This window comes from Anastrepha obliqua, unplaced genomic scaffold (genome assembly GCF_027943255.1).
Source record: "Anastrepha obliqua isolate idAnaObli1 unplaced genomic scaffold, idAnaObli1_1.0 ptg000151c, whole genome shotgun sequence".
NCBI lineage: Eukaryota > Metazoa > Arthropoda > Insecta > Diptera > Tephritidae > Anastrepha > Anastrepha obliqua.
In genome coordinates this window covers 32,501-40,000 of record NW_026562243.1, presented here as the reverse complement: position 1 = coordinate 40,000, position 7,500 = coordinate 32,501, and the positions used below count along the sequence as shown (strand labels likewise).

The window sequence follows — 7,500 nt, the reverse complement described above, 5'->3', positions numbered from 1 at the left end:
CGAAGGTATCCTGAATCTTTCGCATTGTTAATCATATAAATGCATACAAATAAATATTAATATCATAGATATTAAATTTTTTGTAAAATTCAAAAAATGAATTTTAGCATTATATATAATAAAATCTATCAACACTTTATCAAATCATTAGTATTTATTTTATGTTAATATGCTTAAAAAGCAAATTAATTTAAATAAACTTAATATCACCAATGATCTTTTGATAAATACTTTATTATGTTAATAGATTACAATGTCCTTATATGAAAAAAATGCACATTATTTTTTTAATTATTTAATGATGAATTTTTCATAATGGATATTCAGGTTCATCGGGCTTAACCTCTAAGCAGTTTCACGTACTATTTAACTCTCTATTCAGAGTTCTTTTCAACTTTCCCTCACGGTACTTGTTTACTATCGGTCTCATGGTTATATTTAGTTTTAGATGGAGTTTACCACCCACTTAGTGCTGCACTATCAAGCAACACGACTCTTTGGAAATATCTTTCTAGTAATCATTAACGTTATACGGGCCTGGCACCCTCTATGGGTAAATGGCCTCATTTAAGAAGGACTTAAATCGTTAATTTCTCATACTAGATATTAAGATATTCCATACACTGCATCTCACATTTGACATATAGACAAAGTGACTTAGTGCTGAACTATTTTCTTTTCGCTCGCCGCTACTAAGAAAATCCTTGTTAGTTTCTTTTCCTCCCCTCATTAATATGCTTAAATTCAGGGGGTAATCCCATATGAGTTGAGGTTGTTTTAATATTCTTTTTTTATCTTCTCACAATTTAATAAAAAAATTATATCATCTTTTCATCTCTATTTTTCTTTTCTCCTTTTATATATTGTAAATATATAAAAATAATAATAATGTAAAATGAGGCAATCCTAGAATAAAAAAATTAATTTTTATGCTAGACATTCCTCCTTTTAATTACATATATAAATTATTATTTTATATATATATATAAATAATATGAAAATTTTTTGTAAAGAATACTTAGATTCAATATTTTCATCATTTCATTTTATTTGAGAGGATTTTTTTTTTAAAGAATATATAATAAATAAAATTCATTATATATCTTTATTTTTTTTGCTATTAATATTATGAATTATTTAAAATCCAATAATATACACATTTGCTTAAATTCAATTATTTTTATAAAAGAATAAGCAACTTATTTAGCATAGTCTTACAACCCTCAACCATATGTAGTCCAAGCAGTACTTTAAAATTGAATTTAATGTACATAACAGCATGGACTGCGATATGCGTTCAAAATGTCGATGTTCATGTGTCCTGCAGTTCACACGATGACGCACAGTTTGCTGCGTTCTTCATCGACCCATGAGCCAAGTGATCCACCGCTTAGAGTATTTTTTTATTTATTTTTATTTATAACAAATGTCAATTTTTTTTTGCATATATTAATTGAAAGAGTAAAATTAAATAATATTAATAATATATAAATTGATTTTCTTTCAATAATATATATCAAATATATTTAACTCTAAACATTTTTATTAAGTTGCGAATGTCTTAGTTCAACAATAATACAGTGGTGGTATTTATTATGATTCAATTATTTTGTATTTTTTTAATCATTTTATGTATATATAATAATATAATAAATATATACCACTTTTGTTATTGTGAACAAATTAACTTATCATTCAATCAAATGAATAATAAGTACAACTTTTTATTTTCATGTTTAAAGGTTTTTAAAAGAAAAAAATAAGAAAAAACATTACAAAATGTACCATCATATATTATATTTAATATGATATAATTGATGGATCACAAATTGAATGAAAAAGAATAAAAAGAATTATGGATTCAAAATAATTATATAAATTTTTTTTTTTTTTCTTTTTTTTTTTTTTTTTTTTTTCTTTTTGTTCGTTTGTTTGCTTGTCTGTTTGTTTGTTTGTTTGTTTGTTTTTCTTACGGATATGGAACACAATAATGATCCTTCCGCAGGTTCACCTACGGAAACCTTGTTACGACTTTTACTTCCTCTAAATAATCAAGTTCGGTCAACTTTTGCGAAACAACCGTGACACACGAGGCGTCACAGTGATCACGTCCGGAGACCTCACTAAATAATTCAATCGGTAGTAGCGACGGGCGGTATGTACAAAGGGCAGGGACTTAATCAATGCGAGTTAATAACTCGCACTTACTGGGAATTCCAAGTTCATGTGAACAGTTTCAGTTCACAATCCCAAGCATGAAAGTGGTTCAGCGGTTTACCCGGACCTCTCGGTCTAGGAAATACACGTTGATACTTTCATTGTAGCGCGCGTGCAGCCCAGGACATCTAAGGGCATCACAGACCTGTTATTGCTCAATCTCGTTACTGCTAGACGCAATTTGTCCATTTAAGAAGCTAGTGTCCTTATAATGGGACAAACCAACAGGTACGACTCCACTTATATAAACACATTCAAACACTTGTACATTCAAGATGTACGCATGAAAGAAGGCTATATAAGTTTCAACATCATAATCCTGAAAGCATCTATTTAATATATTTGAGTCTCGTTCGTTATCGGAATTAACCAGACAAATCACTCCACGAACTAAGAACGGCCATGCACCACCACCCATAGATTCGAGAAAGAGCTATCAATCTGTCTTACACGCTTATGTTCGGACCTGGTAAGTTTTCCCGTGTTGAGTCAAATTAAGCCGCAGGCTCCACTCCTGGTGGTGCCCTTCCGTCAATTCCTTTAAGTTTCAGCTTTGCAACCATACTTCCCCCGGAGCCCAAAAGCTTTGGTTTCCCGGGAAGCGACTGAGAGAGCCATAGTAGTAGCTACACCCAATTGCTAGCTGGCATCGTTTATGGTTAGAACTAGGGCGGTATCTGATCGCCTTCGAACCTCTAACTTTCGTTCTTGATTAATGAAAACATCTTTGGCAAATGCTTTCGCTTAAGTTAGTCTTACGACGGTCCAAGAATTTCACCTCTCGCGTCGTAATACTAATGCCCCCAAACTGCTTCTATTAATCATTACCTCTTGATCTAAAAACCAATGAAAGTAGAACAGAGGTCTTATTTCATTATTCCATGCACAAAATATTCAGGCATTTGGAGCCTGCTTTAAGCACTCTAATTTGTTCAAAGTAATTGTACCGGCCCACAACAACACTCGATGAAGAGCACTGAAGTAGGTTTAAATAGGAGGAATATATAAAAAATACATTGTATTAATTATATATAAGAACTCCACCGGTAATACGCTTACATACATAAGGTAATGTACATACCACAATATATAGTTGTACTACCCGTATGAAGCACAAATTCAACTACGAACGTTTTAACCGCAACAACTTTAATATACGCTATTGGAGCTGGAATTACCGCGGCTGCTGGCACCAGACTTGCCCTCCAATAGGTCCTTGTTAAAGGATTTAAAGTGTACTCATTCCAATTACAGGGCCTCGGATATGAGTCCTGTATTGTTATTTTTCGTCACTACCTCCCCGAACTGGGAGTGGGTAATTTACGCGCCTGCTGCCTTCCTTAGATGTGGTAGCCGTTTCTCAGGCTCCCTCTCCGGAATCGAACCCTGATTCCCCGTTACCCGTTGCAACCATGGTAGTCCTAGATACTACCATCAAAAGTTGATAGGGCAGACATTTGAAAGATCTGTCGTCGGTACGGGACCATACGATCTGCAAGTTATCTAGAGTTCAACCAATTTAACGATCAAATGATCGCTTGGTTTTAGTCTAATAAAAGCACACGTTCCATAAGGTCCGTGTTTATATTGCATGTATTAGCTCTAGAATTACCACAGTTATCCAAGTAACTGTTAACGATCTATGGAACCATAACTGATATAATGAGCCTTTTGCGGTTTCACTTTTAATTTGTTTGTACTTAGACATGCATGGCTTAATCTTTGAGACAAGCATATAACTACTGGCAGGATCAACCAGAATAATATTTTTATTTATATATATTTTTCTTTGTTTTTCATATTTGAAAATTTCATAAATTACGGTGTATATAAAAAGTAAAGGGGCGACCCCCCTTTAGCTTTTCTTATCAAAATTCAAAAACCGTTTTTTATGAAAAAGAATTTTCGTTCTCTATATTATATATTTTATATAAAAATATAAGAACGATATTTCTTCTTAATATTTGTCAATTTTCAAATAATTTATCATTCTTAATAACATTTTACTTTTTTTTCAAATGCATTTTTAATGTAATAATTTCATATATTACATAATTTTTCTCTTTGAATTGAAATTAATAATTTCATAATTCTATTTTTTAATCATAAATATATATGATTGAAAAAATTTTCTCCTCTTTTCCTTTGTTTAAAATTTAATTTTTCTTATAAATTTTTGTTTTTCTTATTTTTTTCTCTTCATCATCTGTTTAATTTCCTGTATTTATATACAAGAAACAAACAGTTGAGGATAATTTCTATGTAATGCTAGTATAGAATATAAAATTTTGAATTCAAAAATTTATTTCTATTTAAACTAACTATAGAAAACCAGGAATAAAATACAATAACACCAATATGCCATAACATGTTAGTATAGAATATAGATTCTTCATATATGTATATATATTCGAAAATTTTTTCTATTTAAACTAACGTATGGAAAACCAGGAATAAAATCATAATATTACCAGTTTAATATGGCTCAAATTCGAGTTTCATATAGTTATGATTCGATTTATATGCTTCAATATCATTGGTTAGTTAACTTTTGATATTTTCATATTATATCACATGCCTTCACCGTGAGTGTTTTTTGCCATGCACACCTCACATTGTCAAAAATGTATGGGAAAAATTCATTTCAATACATTTCAGTTTGATTTGAAATGTCTTTATTATATATTTTAATGGCAATATGCCAAGGTTATATTCCATAAAATGTTAGTATAGAATATAGATTCTTCATATATGTATATATATTCGAGAATTTTTTTCTATTTAAACTAACGTATGGAAAACCAGGCATAAAATCACAATATTACCAGTTTAATATGGCTCAAATTCGAGTTTCATATAGTTATGATTCGATTTATATGTTTCAATATCATTGGTTAGTTAACTTTTGATATTTTCATATTATATCACATGCCTTCACCGTGAGTGTTTTTTGCCATGCACACCTCACATTGTCAAAAATGTATGGGAAAAATTCATTTCAATACATTTCAGTTTGATTTGAAATGTCTTTATTATATATTTTAGTGCCAATATGCCAAGGTTATATTCCATAACATGTTAGTATTAGAATATAGATTCTTCATATATGTATATATATTCGAAAATTTTTTCTATTTAAACTAACGTATGGAAAACCAGGCATAAAATCACAATATTACCAGTTTAATATGGCTTAAATTCGAGTTTCATATAGTTATGATTCGATTTATATGCTTCAATATCATTGGTTAGTTAACTTTTGATATTTTCATATTATTTCACATGCCTTCACCGTGAGTGTTTTTTGCCATGCACACCTCACATTGTCAAAAATGTATGGGAAAAATTCATTTCAATACATTTCAGTTTGATTTGAAATGTCTTTATTATATATTTTAGTGCCAATATGCCAAGGTTATATTCCATAACATGTTAGTATTAGAATATAGATTCTTCATATATGTATATATATTCGAAAATTTTTTCTATTTAAACTAACGTATGGAAAACCAGGCATAAAATCACAATATTACCAGTTTAATATGGCTTAAATTCGAGTTTCATATAGTTATGATTCGATTTATATGCTTCAATATCATTGGTTAGTTAACTTTTGATATTTTCATATTATATTTCACATGCCTTCACCGTGAGTGTTTTTTGCCATGCACACCTCACATTGTCAAAAATGTATGGGAAAAATTCATTTCAATACATTTCAGTTTGATTTGAAATGTCTTTATTATATATTTTAATGGCAATATGCCAAGGTTATATTCCATAAAATGTTAGTATAGAATATAGATTCTTCATATATGTATATATATTCGAGAATTTTTTTCTATTTAAACTAACGTATGGAAAACCAGGCATAAAATCACAATATTACCAGTTTAATATGGCTTAAATTCGAGTTTCATATAGTTATGATTCGATTTATATGCTTCAATATCATTGGTTAGTTAACTTTTGATATTTTCATATTATATCACATGCCTTCACCGTGAGTGTTTTTTGCCATGCACACCTCACATTGTCAAAAATGTATGGGAAAAATTCATTTCAATACATTTCAGTTTGATTTGAAATGTCTTTATTATATATTTTAGTGCCAATATGCCAAGGTTATATTCCATAACTCTCTATTTAAACTAACGTATGGAAAACCAGGCATAAAATCACAATATTACCAGTTTAATATGGCTCAAATTCGAGTTTCATATAGTTATGATTCGATTTATATGCTTCAATATCATTGGTTAGTTAACTTTTGATATTTTCATATTATATCACATGCCTTCACCGTGAGTGTTTTTTGCCATGCACACCTCACATTGTCAAAAATGTATGGGAAAAATTCATTTCAATACATTTCAGTTTGATTTGAAATGTCTTTATTATATATTTTAGTGCCAATATGCCAAGGTTATATTCCATAACTCTCTATTTAAACTAACGTATGGAAAACCAGGCATAAAATCACAATATTACCAGTTTAATATGGCTTAAATTCGAGTTTCATATAGTTATGATTCGATTTATATGCTTCAATATCATTGGTTAGTTAACTTTTGATATTTTCATATTATATCACATGCCTTCACCGTGAGTGTTTTTTGCCATGCACACCTCACATTGTCAAAAATGTATGGGAAAAATTCATTTCAATACATTTCAGTTTGATTTGAAATGTCTTTATTATATATTTTAGTGCCAATATGCCAAGGTTATATTCCATAACTTTCTATTTAAACTAACGTATGGAAAACCAGGCATAAAATCACAATATTACCAGTTTAATATGGCTCAAATTCGAGTTTCATATAGTTATGATTCGATTTATATGCTTCAATATCATTGGTTAGTTAACTTTTGATATTTTCATATTATATCACATGCCTTCACCGTGAGTGTTTTTTGCCATGCACACCTCACATTGTCAAAAATGTATGGGAAAAATTCATTTCAATACATTTCAGTTTGATTTGAAATGTCTTTATTATATATTTTAGTGCCAATATGCCAAGGTTATATTCCATAACTCTCTATTTAAACTAACGTATGGAAAACCAGGCATAAAATCACAATATTACCAGTTTAATATGGCTTAAATTCGAGTTTCATATAGTTATGATTCGATTTATATGCTTCAATATCATTGGTTAGTTAACTTTTGATATTTTCATATTATATCACATGCCTTCACCGTGAGTGTTTTTTGCCATGCACACCTCACATTGTCAAAAATGTATGGGAAAAATTCATTTCAATACATTTCAGTTT

The 7,500-nt window shown here is 29.7% G+C and overlaps 2 non-coding genes and 1 pseudogene across 2 annotated transcripts in view; all 3 read right to left on the bottom strand.

Annotated features, from left to right (window-relative positions):
- Positions 1–775, bottom strand: part of LOC129252111 (large subunit ribosomal RNA) — a 3,986-nt gene extending 3,211 nt beyond the window's left edge. The window contains exon 1 of the ribosomal RNA XR_008583262.1: positions 1–775. This exon is cut by the window's left edge and continues 3,211 nt beyond it. This is a non-coding gene — a ribosomal RNA (large subunit ribosomal RNA).
- A 442-nt stretch (positions 776–1,217) lies between these two features.
- LOC129252115 (5.8S ribosomal RNA) lies at positions 1,218–1,398 on the bottom strand (annotated as a pseudogene).
- A 590-nt stretch (positions 1,399–1,988) lies between these two features.
- Positions 1,989–3,979, bottom strand: LOC129252100 (small subunit ribosomal RNA). The gene has a single exon (XR_008583252.1). It is a non-coding gene; the product is annotated as a small subunit ribosomal RNA (ribosomal RNA).
- Positions 3,980–7,500: the final 3,521 nt, after the last annotated feature.